The following is a 17,052-nucleotide window of genomic DNA, read 5'->3' as shown; positions in this document are numbered from 1 at the left end:
CTGAAATAAATGTCTGATATTGGTGAAGATCTTTCTAACATGCATGTTACACCATGTCCAGTACATAAACACACTCACTAGTAAGGGATAGTTCACAGGATAGTAAGCCATTTATTTATTGTATTGCACATTGAACACAACACATTGTCCAAAGAGGCACATTTATGCATTTGTCAGACACTTTTATCAAAGAGATTTACAAATTATTCAAGCTGAGCTATTTGATCGATGTTGGGAATCAAACAATGGCATTGCCAACACTGTTATCATGATTAGATGAACTACAGCAACACTATAGGGACACATATGTATTAATGCAACATTACAGATTAAAACATACAATGAATACTTAAAACACACAGACAAATAAACTGACAAGATTTATAGCATATCATTACATAAATTCAACCTGTTGTCACGGCAAACTAAGAACAAAAATGTGAGGACTCAAACGCTGGAGAAAAAGAAGTATTTAATAACAAAAATGCAAAACAAAACCCACGAGGGGGAAAAATAGAACCAAGTAAATACAAAAACAATAAACAAACTCAGAACACTCTGGCAGGTCTCGGGGAACAGGAAACAAAAGACAATGTACCGACACAGACTGCAAACAAGAGGGAACTAATAAAGGGAAACTAATCAGGAGGGAACAGGTGGATGAACTCAAACAATAATCAGATAACAAGGGGGAGGGATCAGACAATAACAAGAGCACATGGCCCAAAATAACAAAACACCCATGTGCAGCACAAGACAGGACAGGCATGTGACATTACCCCCTCCCTACGGAGCGGCTACCAGACGCTCCATAAGACCCAGACGGGACGGGAGGGACAGACCAGGGCGGGACGGGAGGGACAGACCAGGGCGGGACGGACAGACCAGGGCGGGACGGGATGGGACGGGACGGGAGGGACAGACCAGGGCGGGACGGGAGGGACAGACCAGGGTGGGACGGGAGAAACAAAATGATTGTGACACCAGAGTGGCCCACAGGGTTCGAGAGACCAGGACGGCAATGTCAGTCCATCTGGCGGCCAGGGCGGAGACTTTCCCTCAGGTGGCCAGGGCGGAGACGACCCTTCAGGTGGCCACGGCAGAGATTCTCCCTCGGGCGACCAGGGCGGAGAAGATCGTGTAGGCAGCCAGGGCTGAGACGATCTGTCAGGCGGCCATGGCGGAGACGACCCCTCGGGCGGCCATGGCGGAGACGACCCCTCGGGCGGCCATGGCGGAGACGACCCCTCGGGCGGCCATGGCGGAGACGACCCCTCGGGCGGCCATGGCGGAGACGACCCCTCGGGCGGCCATGGCGGAGACGACCCCTCGGGCGGCCATGGCGGAGACGACCCCTCGGGCGGCCATGGCGGAGACGACCCCTCGGGCGGCCATGGCGGAGACGACCCCTCGGGCGGCCATGGCGGAGACGACCCCTCGGGCGGCCATGGCGGAGACGACCCCTCGGGCGGCCATGGCGGAGACGACCCCTCGGGCGGCCATGGCGGAGACGACCCCTCGGGCGGCCATGGCACAGGAACCGACACCGACTCAGGAACAGGAACCGACACCGACTCATGAACAGGAACCGACACCGGCTCAGGAACTGACTCAGGATCTGGCACCGACAGCACCGGCTCAGGAACTGGCACCGACAGCACCGGCTCAGGCACTGGAACTGGCACTGGAACTGGCACCACCGGCTCAGGCACTGGAACTGGCACCACCGGCTCAGGCACTGGAACTGGCACCACCGGCTCAGGCACTGGAACTGGCACCAACGGCTCAAGCACTGGAACTGGCACTGGAACTGGCACCACCGGCTCAGGCACTGGAACTGGCACCACCGGCTTAGGCACTGGAACTGGCATTGGAACTGGCACCACCGGCTCAGGCACTGGAACTGGCACTGGAACTGGCACCAACGGCTCAGGCACTGGAACTGGCACCACCGGCTCAGGCACTGGAACTGGCACTGGAACTGGCACCACCGGCTCAGGCACTGGAACTGGCACCACCGGCTCAGGCACTGGAACTGGAACTGGCACCACCGGCTCAGGCACTGGAACTGGCACCAATGACTCAGGCACTGGAACTGGCATTGGAACTGGCACCACCGGCTCAGGCACTGGAACTGGCACCACCGGCTCAGGCACTGGAACTGGCACTGGAACTGGCACCAACGGCTCAGGCACTGGAACTGGCACCACCGGCTCAGGCACTGGAACTGGCACCACCGGCTCAGGCACTGGAACTGGCACCACCGGCTCAGGCACTGGAACTGGCACCACCGGCTCAGGCACTGGAACTGGCACCACCGGCTCAGGCACTGGAACTGGCACCACCGGCTCAGGCACTGGAACTGGCACCACCGGCTCAGGCACTGGAACTGGCACCACCGGCTCAGGCACTGGAACTGGCGGCTCCGGCTCAGGCACTGGAACTGGCGGCTCCGGCTCAGGCACTGGAACTGGCGGCTCCGGCTCAGGCACTGGAACAGACACTGGCTCCGGCTCAGGAACAGACACTGGCTCCGGCTCAGGAACAGACACTGGCTCCGGCTCAGGAACAGACACTGGCTCCGGCTCAGGAACAGACACTGGCTCCGGCTCAGGAACAGACACTGGCTCCGGCTCAGGAACAGACACTGGCTCCGGCTCAGGAACAGACACTGGCTCCGGCTCAGGAACAGACACTGGCTCCGGCTCAGGAACAGACACTGGCTCCGGCTCAGGAACAGACACTGGCTCCGGCTCAGGAACAGACACTGGCTCCGGCTCAGGAACAGACACTGGCTCCGGCTCAGGAACAGACACTGGCTCCGGCTCAGGAACAGACACTGGCTCCGGCTCAGGAACAGACACTGGCTCCGGCTCAGGAACAGACACTGGCTCCGGCTCAGGAACAGACACTGGCTCCGGCTCAGGAACAGACACTGGCTCCGGCTCAGGAACAGACACTGGCTCCGGCTCAGGAACAGACACTGGCTCCGGCTCAGGAACAGACACTGGCTCCGGCTCAGGAACAGACACTGGCTCCGGCTCAGGAACAGACACTGGCTCCGGCTCAGGAACAGACACTGGCTCCGGCTCAGGAACAGACACTGGCTCCGGCTCAGGAACAGACACTGGCTCCGGCTCAGGAACAGACACTGGCTCCGGCTCAGGAACAGACACTGGCTCGGCGGTGTCCATCTTGTCCGAAGACACAGGTTTGGCGATGGCCATTATGTCCGAAGACACAGGCTCGGCAGATGTGACGTGAATAGTCTCTGTGGCGGCCATCTTGTCCGAAGACCCAGGCTCTGCAGACGTGACTGGTCGCTGGGGTGGTGCCGGCAGGACAAGCAGCTTGGGCGGGACCGGCAGGGCGAGCAGTTTGGGCGGGGCTGGCAGGGCGAGCAGCTTGGGCGGGGCCGGTAGGGCGAGCAGCTTGGGCGGGGCCGGCAGGGCGAGCAGCTCGGGCGGGGCTGGCAAGGCAAGGTACCAGGGCGACGCGTCAGGGATGGCAGTCACCTCCGGGATGGCCTCCAGGTTAGGAGCCATCGGAAAGGTCATTGAGGAGGCCTTTCTCTTTCTCCTCCGTCCCCGGACCACCGGAACTGGGACCACCGGAACTGGGACCACCGGACTCGGGTCGACCGGAACTGGGTCCACCGGAACTGGGTCTACCGGACTCGGGTCCACTGGAACTGGGTCCACCGGAACTGGGTCCACCGGAATAGCCACGGAGGGGTTCTTCCTTCTCCTCCTCCGTTTCGGAACCACCGGAACTGGGTCCACTGGAACTTGGATCACTGGAACAGAGACCACTCCCCTGGCGATCCTCTCCCGATGGCGAATGAAACCCTCCACCATCGCCTCAAAGCTGACATGGTCAAAAGCCCTACAGATCAGCCAGTCCATCGGTTCATCCAGCGCATAATTAAACAGATCCCTGCAAGCCTCCTCGCCCAGGTTCAGCCCTTCAGCAGCGCGACGGAACCTCTGACCAAACTCCCTCACCTCCATCCCCTGCTGACGGAGGGAGACCAACTCCTGAAAACGGAGAATCCGCTCCCATTGCGGACAGGAGACTGGTGGCGCCTCTCTTCTCCGCTGAGTCCTCATAATGGTCGGTACATTCTGTCACGGCAAACTAAGAACAAAAATGTGAGGACTCAAACGCTGGAGAAAAAGAAGTATTTAATAACAAAAATGCAAAACAAAACCCACGAGGGGGAAAAATAGAACCAAGTAAATACAAAAACAATAAACAAACTCAGAACACTCTGGCAGGTCTCGGGGAACAGGAAACAAAAGACAATGTACCGACACAGACTGCAAACAAGAGGGAACTAATAAAGGGAAACTAATCAGGAGGGAACAGGTGGATGAACTCAAACAATAATCAGATAACAAGGGGGAGGGATCAGACAATAACAAGAGCACATGGCCCAAAATAACAAAACACCCATGTGCAGCACAAGACAGGACAGGCATGTGACACCTGTAGACTTTAAACATGAACGCTGTTAAGCTGAAACACTTGAAGATTATTATTATTTTATAAAACTACAAATGTAAATCTTAAATCTAAAAATATTTTCTCTGATCCTTGTGCTGAAAATAATATATATTTACAAATAATTTTGCACCTTATTTCCCTCATCACAATTCCTGTCAGTAACAGCAGAAAATACAGAGATACAACATACAATTAATAATATGTTTTGAATTCAATGTGTGGACTATAGCAGTATGTTAATTGCTCAAGGTGGTAATTTAGTAACGTGTTTTTGTAAATAACATCATTTAGACTGTCCGTCTTTGCTCCATGTCTCTCCAAGTAAAACATTAGGATCTTACATGGATTTGAATTTATCATAATTTAACAGGTGCATTTCATGGCCATTAATCACATTTTAGTTTAACAATACTAATACATCTAACAGTACTGCAATAATCAGATTTATGCAATCCTCGAATTGTTTTTCCCACTTATGATTTACTACAGGAGAGTTTTTGTTTTGCCATAATAGCTCTCACTGGAATCCTGAAAGGCAGGACGTTTGTCATGAGATTGCAAAAAAATTATAATAATCTTCTTAATTTGCTTTAAATATATTTTGTATTAAAAACAAATATATGAGTCTCTCCTTTTTTTCATGAACACGATGAGCTTCAGGTTGTATTTACATTGTACCAATGTGGAGTAGAAATAAAATTTGTATTACACACTTTGTGTCTACTACTGCATTTACTTTTTACAGTATACAACAACATTTTTGTCAGTAATTTCAGTTAAGATGTTTGTACATACAGTAATTTGAGGAGACATCAGTCAACATCAGTTTTGATAAGAAATGTGATTCAATGTCTTAATGTGGTTTTACATGTACACTGTAAAAAGAATACTGTGAAATTTACAGCAACTTGCTGGCAGCAATTAGCAAGTAAGTTGCTGTAGTTCATTTCACAGTATGCTTACTGTAAACTTAATTACAGTAACTTTAAAAATACTGTAAATACTTTTTTACAGTAATAATCACAGTACTGTGTTTCATCACCTCACAAATTTTACTACTGTAATAGGGATTACTGCATTAATTTTGTGTACTGTAAAATGAAGACACTGTTTTTATCACAAAAATGCCATTTATTGACAACTTTTCACACTTTAAATTTCAAAATTCATAAAATAAATAGCAAAAAAAAAACATTTTTTTTTCAATAGGTAAACATTTTTCTGTTAACATTTCATTTAGTTTTGTATGCAACAACACTTTTCGGAACATGCAAATCAATCCTGTTCAAATGTATTAAAATGTTTGGTTAAAATTAGAATGAATAAAAGACAAATTAAATTATTTTAAAACAGCAGGATTTCAAACAGTAGAATTTAGTCCCTGAATGTTGTTTTTCTCCCAGAACTGTATTTTCCTTCAAAACGGGGGGGCCTAAACTAGTCAACGTCCTGGGCTGGAGTCTTCTACCCTGCAGTGGAAGAAATTAATTATTAATGGAAAAGTTTATAAGCAAGACAGATGGGTTGATGACAATATATATAAAAGTTTGATTGGATCGTTTGATTTAGCCAATCAACATGTAATACAATGTCCACTTCTCTATAAACCAAAATGCTTACTTAAAACACACATTTTATATATTAGGGCTTGGAGAGAAAAATCGATTAACCTAGCTATCGTGTAGATTCTAAAATCTTTTTTTTTATTTTTTTTATTCCAGAATCGATACCAATTCAAATTCAATTGCTTTATTTTTGTCCTTGCTTGTAGATGAGGTTGAAAGAAGTTAGCCACTTTCTTAAGAGACATGAGACTGAACGCACTGAAAAGCCTTTGCACTGCTCATATGCTGAGAGAGAGATTAGACAATAGAGCGGCACGATTCATCTTCAAAGAATGTGATCTCGGTCATCAAGACCTTTCAATTCGTCTGTCTATTAAACTAAATCATAAAACAACATTCAAATCTGTGTTGGCGCTACCGTTGACCCAGAGAGAGAAACGTTAGTCATGAAACAGCTTCACAAACAGTCTTTTAAATAAATATTTAAAATTGAATATATTTTTAAATAATTGTTAGACATAAAACTTTTATTTTAACTCACCATGCAAATGGTAGAAAAGTTAATAATAAAAAATAAAAGTTTGATGTTTAACAATTACACAACAGTCCATATAAACCCAAATAAACACTTTGAGAATTATTTTACTAGTCGGGTAGGTAGTTAAAGAATGACTACTCAAATATTTGTTCCTATTCCTAGTCAAAAATATATCAATAACAAATAAGTGCTTACCTCTGGATAAATTCTAATGTATGATATTTATTTAAAAGACTGTTTGTGAAGCTGTTTCATGACTAACATTTCTCTCTCTGGGTCAACGGTAGCGCCAACACAGATTTGAATGTTGTGATATGATTTTGTCAAAGTTTAATAGACAGACGAATGGAAAGGTCTTGATGACCGAGATCACAGTCTTTGAAGATGAATCGTGCAGCTCTATTGTCTAATCTCTCTCTTAGCATATGAGCAGTGCAAAAGCTTTTCAGTGTGTTCAGTCTCATGTCTCTTATACCCATTCTGGATATTACGCCACTTTAACACTTTGGAATCTAAGTGCAAGATGACGTAAAACTTTGTTCACACACAGTGAATCGATAAAAAAAATATACTTAACACTTAATATACTTATACACTTAAAATTGGGATCTATTGTGTATGTTTAGTGCCGGGATCTTACCGAGCATGATGAGCCTTGGAGTAGAGCCCTGCGCGGGACTGTTTTCTTCATCCCGCTCCCGCCCGCGCCCGCCGAATTTCTGACCATTACCGCCCGCTCCCGCAACGTATGTGTTTCACTCCCGCCCGCTCCCGCAATATGTATGTCCACTCCCGCCCGCACCCGCAAAACTCTAAGAATTTATTCCCGCACAGTAATAGAGATGCATTGATTTTGTGTCTTCTCCCGTCCCGCAGGAAAAAACACACATTTGTATTGCTATTATTAGAGATTCATGGGGTTGTTTGTTTCGTTTCCCTGGCCGGCATAGCCTACTGGACACATACTCACAGGACAATGGAGGAAATCGAGTGTGCTGTTTTTGGATGGTTTTGTTTTCGTTTTTGCTGTTTTTTATTCAGGATACTCTGTCTTGCGCGTGCAATGATGACGCAGTGAATAGTGATGTTTCTCTCTGAACAATCAGCAGTCTGCCGTGTTTTCACGTCACATTTTAGTATCGCCTAAGCTCACTCAGAACCCCGCCGGAGGGGGTACGAAAAAAAGTACCTGGAAGCAGATACAGTTACAACTTTTACACAGTGGAAAACCAAACAAAGGCGAGTCGAGCCGAGCCGAGGCGAGCTGGTACTGTGTAGTGGAAATCATGTTGCAAGGCTACCTCCCGAATCCCGATCCCGCAGTGTTTTTTTTAGCCGCCCATTCCCGCCCGCAGCAAAGTTCAAACCGCCCGCTCCCGCGAGATTTGCGTTGGGTCCCGCGGGACCCGGCGGGACTCAATCCCAATGCAGCCCTCTACCTTGGAGTGCTTGGCAGGGAAATCTGGTAACATCTGCTTGGGTGGAAGTTTCCTGTAACACAAAATAAACAGGAAAAAAAAAAAACACTTTTAAAAATCACAAGTACAATAAATGGTAAATAAATGAACTAGTAAGATCTCGAAAAATCTTAATACAATGCGAGTATATTATTATGCTTCCACGAGTCATGAATAAAACTTTCGAATCGGCCCGCTTAAATGTCTGATTCTTCAGGCGGCAACGTTAGCATTAGCAAGCATGAAAAAAAAACAAAAAACGAGTGAGATTATTCAAACGGCTACCGCGCCAACACATACATCAAATACACAATTACAAGTTAATTTTATTCAACAAGGCTACACGTTACTCTTTAATCAAATTGAAGACGTTATAAATCAAATGTAATGTTGCCAGATAAGACAAATCTTTACAGTATACGCCTATGCTCCCACATGTGAAGGACATTTGAAGGAATGGCACTTCAAATTAGGCTATCAACAATCTCGTTTCTGCAGTTTGACCTGCGATGAAGTTCAGAAAAATCATGATCCTATGAAAAATGTGTTATCTTACCTCTAGCTGCGTTTTCTGTCGAGTCAGCGACTCGGCTGGCTTCACTGCTCTGGACGCGGTGTCGTCGGCGCGGCGGTGACAGTTCAGTTGACGTTAGCAGGCAAGAGAAATATCCAAGCGTATGGGGATCAAATTTCAGTCTAGCGCGCCAACAAATACATCACATACACATACACAATTCCAATTTAATTTTTATTCATTATGATGTTATCGAATGTTGCCAGATTAGAAAATCTATCGAAATTATGTGCAAATATATATACATATAAAATGCACACAAACACGAGTTTAGGAAGTGTGACGCTCGTTTACTTGGTGCACTCTTAAAGTTGAACAAATAGGTAACTTTACAAGAGTAAACTGGAAATAAATCAGCAAAGTTACCTTTCTGAAGTTAAAATTCCAATAAAAGTGTGGAATCTCGTAGCTTTTCAGCTGCATGGCAAAGAAATTGCTGTATTGTGATTCACAGAAAAAATATTTTTACTGTAGAATTTACCCGCCATTGAAAATTGACCATGATGCTTTGCAGATCTACAGTAACATGCTGTATACAGGTTTTACAGTAAGCATTTGCTCATTTTACAGTAATAATGCTGTGAAAACTACAGAAATTTGTTACAGTGTAGGGACTGGACTATGGGCTGAAATATGTGCCACCAGAAACTGAATTTGAATAATTTATATTTGAATTTGAATTGCTAAACTTGAATAATTGTATTGGAAAACTGAATTTGAATCACATAATTTGAAATTGTATTGTTTATTTTGAATAATTGCATTGAAAAACTGAATCTGAATTGTATAATTTGAAATTGAATGTATTTGTTTGGAACTGAAGTCCAATACAATTTGGTCCTCACTGAAAATTCAACTCTCTATATATCCTCACATTCAGTTCTCACAATTCAGATTCAGATCACCAAAATCAATTTCAAGTTTCTGTGACAGACATCCGGGTAGTTGGAGGATGAAGGAAGAGCAATCGAGCGCAGATCGATATCGCTAGATAGAGTTCAGTGTCGCAGGATCATCACTCAGCACTAATATGCCAGACTGTTGTGCTGCTTATGGATGTTAGAACGAAAGAAATGGAAAAAAATAAAAATAAAAAATAACAGCAAGGGATAACATTTCACAGGTGCGCAGCGTCTCTTCTCCCGGGCAGGAACACAGCTTCACCTCGCTGCTGCACCGGTCCCCGCTGATCCAGATGGGACCGGCCAAAGACATAGTGGTGATCGGGAGTATGTATATTTCGGCGGGAAGTTCCACTGCCTTTGCCGGTGGCCGGCGGACGGAGAGAAACTACAGCGGGGCAGCAGAGTTCGTCTGCGGCTGCAGGATCTAGAGACTTACTGCCCGCTTCCTGGGAGCCAAAACGCTGCTGGAGGAAGTTTTCTTTTGCTGAAGAAAATAGTCTGTTCCGCGTCCATAGCAACGCTCTGTTTTTCATGGCAACGGTGTGATATACTTATTACATGGCTTGGTTGAATTCCAATGTAGAATGCGGTCTGTTATTTCTTGATAACAGACCGCTGCGAAGTATATCACACCGTTGCCATGAAAAACAAATCGTTGCTATGGACGCGGAACGGACTATTTTTTACAATCTTTTGCTTAGAAGCAATACAATCTTTTTAAATCAATAAAAAAGTTAAATCAATAATTTGTGTCAAATTCTTTATTTATTTTGTAGGTAGCCATGTAATAAGCGGGATAATGTATAGCGAGGCGGTTGTTATAGCAAATAACAACACCTTCAGGCTGATTCAAGACCTGTCGGGGTTGTTATTCGCTATAACAACCGCCTCGCTATATACATTATCCCTTATATATATATATATATATATATATATATATATATATATATATATATATATAGTTATATATAGTTATAGGCTTCAGGCTGATTCAGGCAGATATATATATATAAGGGATAACTCTATCTATCGATCTGCGCTCGATTGCTCTTCCTTCATCCTCCAACTACCCGGATGTCTGTCACAGAAACTTGAAATTGATTTTGGTGATCTGAATCTGAATTGTGAGAACGGAATGTGAGGATATATAGAGAGTTGAATTTTCAGTGAGGATCAAATTGTATTGGACTTCAGTTCCAAACACATAAATTCAATTTCAAATTATACAATTCAAATTCAGTTTTTCAATGCAATTATTCAAATTAAACAATACAATTTCAAATTATGTGATTCAAATTCAGTTTTTCAATGCAATTATTCAAGTTTACAATTCAAATTCAAATATAATTGATTCAAATTCAGTTTCTGGTGGCACATATTTCAGCCCATACTGGACATCAAAAGATACATAATGTGCGAGGAACAGGATTGACTGATTATAAAATGTCAGAATAATAATTCCCTCTTCTCACCCATTTGCAAAAATTAATAATTCGAATCTGAATCTTTATTTACTTTTTAAATATAAAAATCCATATCAAAACATTGTTTTTTATATATAATTTGTCTGCAACTTGTCTGAATCTGGATATCTAGGTGTGTGTTTACTTTTTGTCATTATAAACACTCAAATGAAATAATTACAAGCTCTGAGCCTCTTAATTTTGACCTTGAGGAGGAGGTGATTTATCAGAAAATGTAGTGACAAAATAAAAGTCACTAAACTGTGTGACTAAAAGTGACAGGGTTAATCCTTAAAGGTGATGAGTGTAATTTTGGTGTTTAATACTTTCTTGTTTCTTAATTTACAATTACAAGTGTGTGTGTGTGTAGTTTGACTTCCTGAAGTGTGTGTGTGTGTGTGTGTGTGTGTGTGTGTGTGTGTGTGTGTGTGTGACTTCTATTAGAGTCAATCTCTGACTCAACCAATGGTATAAGTTTGGGAGTGGGGCTACTTGTCCAACCAATGACAGACGTTTTAGAAACAGTCATTTTCCAGCCCTGTTTGGTGATTTTAGTGCTGTAGAAATGACACACTTCCCCTTTAATAACAAAGAACTAACAACAAGATACACCACAGCGGTTGTGCAACGGCCAGAAGTGGTTGAGTGTGATTTTGTTCATCGTTTGATTTGGAAAGATCAGCTTAATGAATTCAATTGTACAGTAGTCAGTGTCATCAGCAGCATTTTAAGATAAAATTAAAACATAATAAACAGAAGCTGCCATTATTAAAGGGGTCATATTATGCCCTTTTATGAAGTCTTGATTTTTTTTGGGGGTGTACTAGAATATGTTTTCATGCTTGGTTGTTAATTTTTTTTTTACATTATTAGAGCTCCTCTCTCCCCAGACTGGCTCGCACACGCACACGCCAATTTCAATGAAGCCCCTCCTTAAGAAATATGAAATGTGCTGTGATTGGTTAGCTCGCCCAGTCAGGGCCGTTTGAAGGAATTTGGGGGCCCCAAGCAAAATGGACATGGATAGCTCTCTATAGTTAGCTGGATAGCTCTCTATATAACTCTCTATAGCTCTTTTTTTTCTAGCCAACTAACGTGCTATAGCCTATGTGGGCATAATGGGCCGACTGGGCTTTTGCTATATACCACTTTTTATTAGAACAGTAACAACAGAATCGCTTTTCAAAGCAAAACTTAAAACCTATGTCTCTCTTGTTTATGACTCCTGAGTCTAAATGGAGCTGATGTAAGCATCTAAATACATGCTTTTTCTTGTATGGCGGATGTACAGCATGCTGTTGAATGTTTATCTGTTTTGGTCTTTTATCAGAACTTTTTATTTAATGTTGTTCAGCACAATGGTGGACAAGGATATATCCTTCCATATCCAGATCTAGTTATCTGTGATAAGATCTTTTTTTGCATAAAAGTGCTTTAATAACAGAATAACAGAAACAAACAGAAGAGCATCTTAATAATTTGTGAAAACTGAAACATAATCATTCCTATTGTTCTGCAAATCTTTTTGAAAGTTGTTTTCTCTGACTATCGAACACATTCTATATTTATATGAGCTGAGAGAAATCTTCAAACCTAAACATCATGCTGCACAGTCCAATTAACATACACTCACACTCAAGACTCATTTATTTCTTATATTGCACATTTAACAACTCATTATCCAGAGGCACATGTATGCATGTATCAGACACTTTAATCAAAAAGACTTACATTGCATTCAATCTATACATCTGATCCCTGGGAATCAAATCCATGACTTTGGGTTTGCTCACACCATGATGATGATTATCCAGGTTACAGGATACCTGTATCACTATAGTGTTCCTGTAGCTCAGCTAATCATGACGCAGCATAATAAAGTACTAAAAAACACTAGGCGCGTTTCTATGGGGCGCCGTTTGTAAAGAGGCTCACGCTGAAAATAACAGCAACATTTTGTCACATTTAGCTTCAAACAATGTTTAAAAAACTGGTATGAATTTTTGACGGTCACTTTTTACCACATTTACAATAATATTTGTCAACTTAGAGATATTTTAAATAGTTAAATCTAAATATTAAATGTTACACCTAAATGTTAAATGTTAAATCTAAATGCTAAATCTAAATCTAAATGTTAAATCTAAATCTAAATGTTAAATATAAATATAAATCTAAATGTTAAATCTAAATGTTAAATGTTAAATCTTAATCTAAATGTTAAATCTAAATATTAAATCTAAATCTAAATGTTAAATCTAAATGTTAAATCTAAATCTAAATGTTAAATCTAAATGTTAAATCTAAATGTTAAATCTAAATCTAAATCTAAATGTTGAATCTAAATATAAATGTTAAATCTAAATGTTAAATCTAAATCTAAATGTTGAATCTAAATCTAAATGTTAAATCTAAATCTAAATGTTGAATCTAAATGTTTGGGTTGAAACTAAATATTTAACTAATATGCAAATTCAAAATGCCGGTAACAGGAAGTGCCAAAATAAAAGCTCGAGGTGGTCAGTGTGTGTTTATAGCATGGTTTATAGTGTCAAATAACGAATAAAAACCATCTCATCCGAGGAAATGGACTCTTGGACATAGATTATCGTGATAATAACTACCTAAAATAATAAACACGTTTGGAGAAACTGTATTTGAAGAGTTGGCTAGTGTCACTTTTATGAAAAGTGCGGGACTTATGACCTGTAGCCATAATAGCCAGCCACTAGGGGGCTCACTTTGACTGAATGTCATGTCATTACTCTCATCACGATACTCTACAGTTTCTCCAAACGTGTTTATTATTTTAGGAAGTTATTATCGTTATATTATAGTTATTATTATGAGATGGTTTTTATTCATTATTTGACACTATAAACCATGCTATAAACACACACTGACCACCTCGAGCTTTTATTTTGCCACTTCCGGCATTTTGAATTTGCATATTAGTTAAATATTTAGTTTCACCCAAAACATTTAGATTCAACATTTAGATTTAGATTCAACATTTAGATTTAACATTTATATTTAACATTTAGATTTAGATTTAACATTTAGATTTAACATTTAGATTTAGATTTAATATTTAGATTTAACATTTAGATTTAGATTTAACATTTAACATTTAGATTTAACATTTAGATTTAGATTTAATATTTAGATTTAACATTTAGATTTAGATTTAACATTTAGATTTAACATTTAGATTTAGATTTAATATTTAGATTTAACATTTAGATTTAGATTTAACATTTAGATTTAACATTTAGATTTAGATTTAACATTTAGATTTAGATTTAACATTTAGATTTAGATTTAACATTTAGATTTAGATTTAGCATTTAGATTTAATATTTAACATTTAGGTGTAACATTTAATATTTAGATTTAACTATTTAAAATATCTCTAAGTTGACAAATATTGTTGTAAATGTGGTAAAAAGTGACCATCAAAAATTCATACCAGTTTTTTTAACATTGTTTGAAGCTAAATGTGACAAAATGTTGCTGTTATTTTCAGCGTGAGCCGCTTTACAAACGGCGCCCCATACGTTTCCACTACAGATTTTCGCAAAACTTTTGCGTTTTTTTTTTATTTTTGTCATTTTTCAATTTGCGAATGCCAAAAGTGTGGTTGCTGGCTAACAGGTTAATGATGTTTCAGTGGAATTTTCTACCAGGAACATAGATGGTTTTTTTTGTGTCCATGTTATTATAGCAATGTGCTCTTAATGTACTGAGAGCAAATAAATAGCTTTGATTTTTCCCAGCTGATCTACATTATTAAATACAGGAAAAAAGAATTGAGAAAAATATGATTATTTAGATTGTCAGCTGTATTTCACTGTCCTATATGCTCAGAGTTTGTTTGTTGATTTCCTCATGTGTTTCTCCAAACCCAGACTCCATTATAACGGTAAGAACAAGCGTCACTATCACACACTGACCGCAGGACTCTCTCTTTCTGTCCAGTTCATCATTGGCCTGTTCCTGCAATCTTGAGCTCTCAAACAGAGTTGAAGCTGCTGAAAAATATCTGAGTGAAACATAATATTTCTTTAATGCTGGACTGGCTGTCAGCTCCAGTGTTTCTGTCCTCCACTGTGTATTTTAATGCTGATGTGTTTTGTTGTAGAACAGCGCCACCATGTGTCATCAGCTGACTACTGCGGCTCTGAGCTTCTCTGATGCTGATAGTGATGTTGGGATGTTTTCTCTTTCTGTAGATGATGTTTTGTCCCGGGGCTCGATATGCCTGGATGACATGGTTCAGGGGGACACTATCGCTCGACTGCACTGTCTCTATGTCGTGTTCAGAACACCTCACAGTTTCACATGAGAAAAGAGCAGATATTACACACTTTACACACATATTCTCACATTACTTACAGTCATACAGTATGTGATAAATATTAGATGTTAGATCAACTATTTTCTTGAGCTATCATGAAAACTGTATCCAGTGATTAAAAAAATACTTCTACACAAATGTGTGTGTGTTTTTCATCTGCAGATCTTTCCAGTAAAGAAGAGCAGAAAAGGGCTCCGCTAATATTTTCTCCAGGATCTGAGCAGCTTTGACACCAGATGATGAATCCATCACCATCTGAGACCGATATGGAGCTCAAATTTGCTGTGCCAAATCTAAATGAAAGCATGCGTGTATTTTGCACAGTTCTGATCTCTATGGAAGCTTGTTTCCGCCACAAAATAAAACATTTTAAAAGATAATTGCGACTTTTTATCTCACAATTGCGAGTTTACATCTCACAATTCTGACTTTATTTCTCAGAATTGCGAGATATAAAGTCAGAATTGCATGAAATAAAGTCGCAATTACGTGTTATAAAGTCAGAATTGCGAGATATAAAATCAGAATTGCGTAAAATAGTCGCAATTGCATCTTATAAAGTCAGAATTCTGACTTTTTTCTCTCGCAATTGCGACTTTATATAATGCAATTCTGACTTTATAACACATAATTGCGGGTTTATATCTCGCAATAAAGTCCAATTCTAAGGGAAAAATAGACTGACTTTTTTTTATTTTTTTTATTGTATCTCACAATTCTGACTTTATAACATGCAATTGCAACTTTATATCATGCAATTCTGACTTTATATCTCCCAATTGCGACTTTATTTCTCACAATTCTGACTTCATATCTTGCAACTGTGAGAAAAAAAAGTCAGAATTGTGAGATAAAAAGTTGCAATTATTATTATTTATTTATTATTCAGTGGCCGAAACAAGCTTCCATAGATCTCAGACCTGAAGGCTGTTTAACAGTAATCTAGCAGTCATAATAAGAACGACTGATCCCCCAAATCACCATCTTTATCTGCCATCAGATCACCACAGTAAGAACTAGATTCATGTCAAAATTAGCAACTCAATTTGCTACTGAGATTTAACAATGTCTTGGTATTTTGTAATTGTAATGTTATTATTAATAACCTTTAATTTTTGACTTGGTATGAGACGATCTTATTCGTTCATTAAATAAAATACATTATCTTAAACTTATAATGCCTTCACTCTAATATTCATCAATCTCCATTTGGTGTACATGTAATCTCCACATGTAGTTTTGCATCCATTCCTTTCTCATTGTTTTAACCATAATGGGAATAAGAAGAAGAAGATAAAAAAGATTGTATTTCAAAAATCATGTTGAATAAGAATAAGAAGAACTGTACACAGATAATGTTGCACACACACACAAAAAAAAATTTGCTTTCCTATTTTTTGTTTGATATTTTGCGTTTGTATGTAGACGTCGATTTTTATCTCGGGCCGAATTATAAATATTTCTCCTGCACTTTGGAATGAAAACTAGAGTCATGTCTGTGAGTCATACAGAGAGGAGATACAAGAGCTTATTTTAAGACAGATATTGCAGAGCTTATGCTTTTCTATTCGAACAGGCAAAATTTCATGTGTCTGAACTGTGTATGAAAAGAATAAAATGAGCAAGTTTTTACATTTTTACATTGTCAGAACTGGAGCACTACTAGTCTTTCTCAACTGAACTGTGT

The 17,052-nt window shown here is 40.6% G+C and overlaps 1 long non-coding RNA gene across 1 annotated transcript; it reads right to left on the bottom strand.

The window, feature by feature from the left end:
- Window positions 1–5,781: 5,781 nt before the first annotated feature.
- LOC308696730 lies at window positions 5,782–8,692 on the bottom strand. Its single transcript, XR_014030863.1, has 4 exons — window positions 8,623–8,692; window positions 8,049–8,100; window positions 7,250–7,263; window positions 5,782–5,975 (listed from the first exon to the last, which is right to left on the bottom strand). It is a non-coding gene; the product is annotated as an uncharacterized lncRNA (long non-coding RNA).
- Window positions 8,693–17,052: the final 8,360 nt, after the last annotated feature.

This window comes from Scardinius erythrophthalmus (genome assembly GCF_964197995.2).
Source record: "Scardinius erythrophthalmus genome assembly, chromosome: 10".
In the NCBI taxonomy this organism is placed as follows: domain Eukaryota; kingdom Metazoa; phylum Chordata; class Actinopteri; order Cypriniformes; family Leuciscidae; genus Scardinius; species Scardinius erythrophthalmus.
Note: the sequence above shows the minus strand (reverse complement) of the source record. Positions and strands in the feature narration are given on the sequence as shown.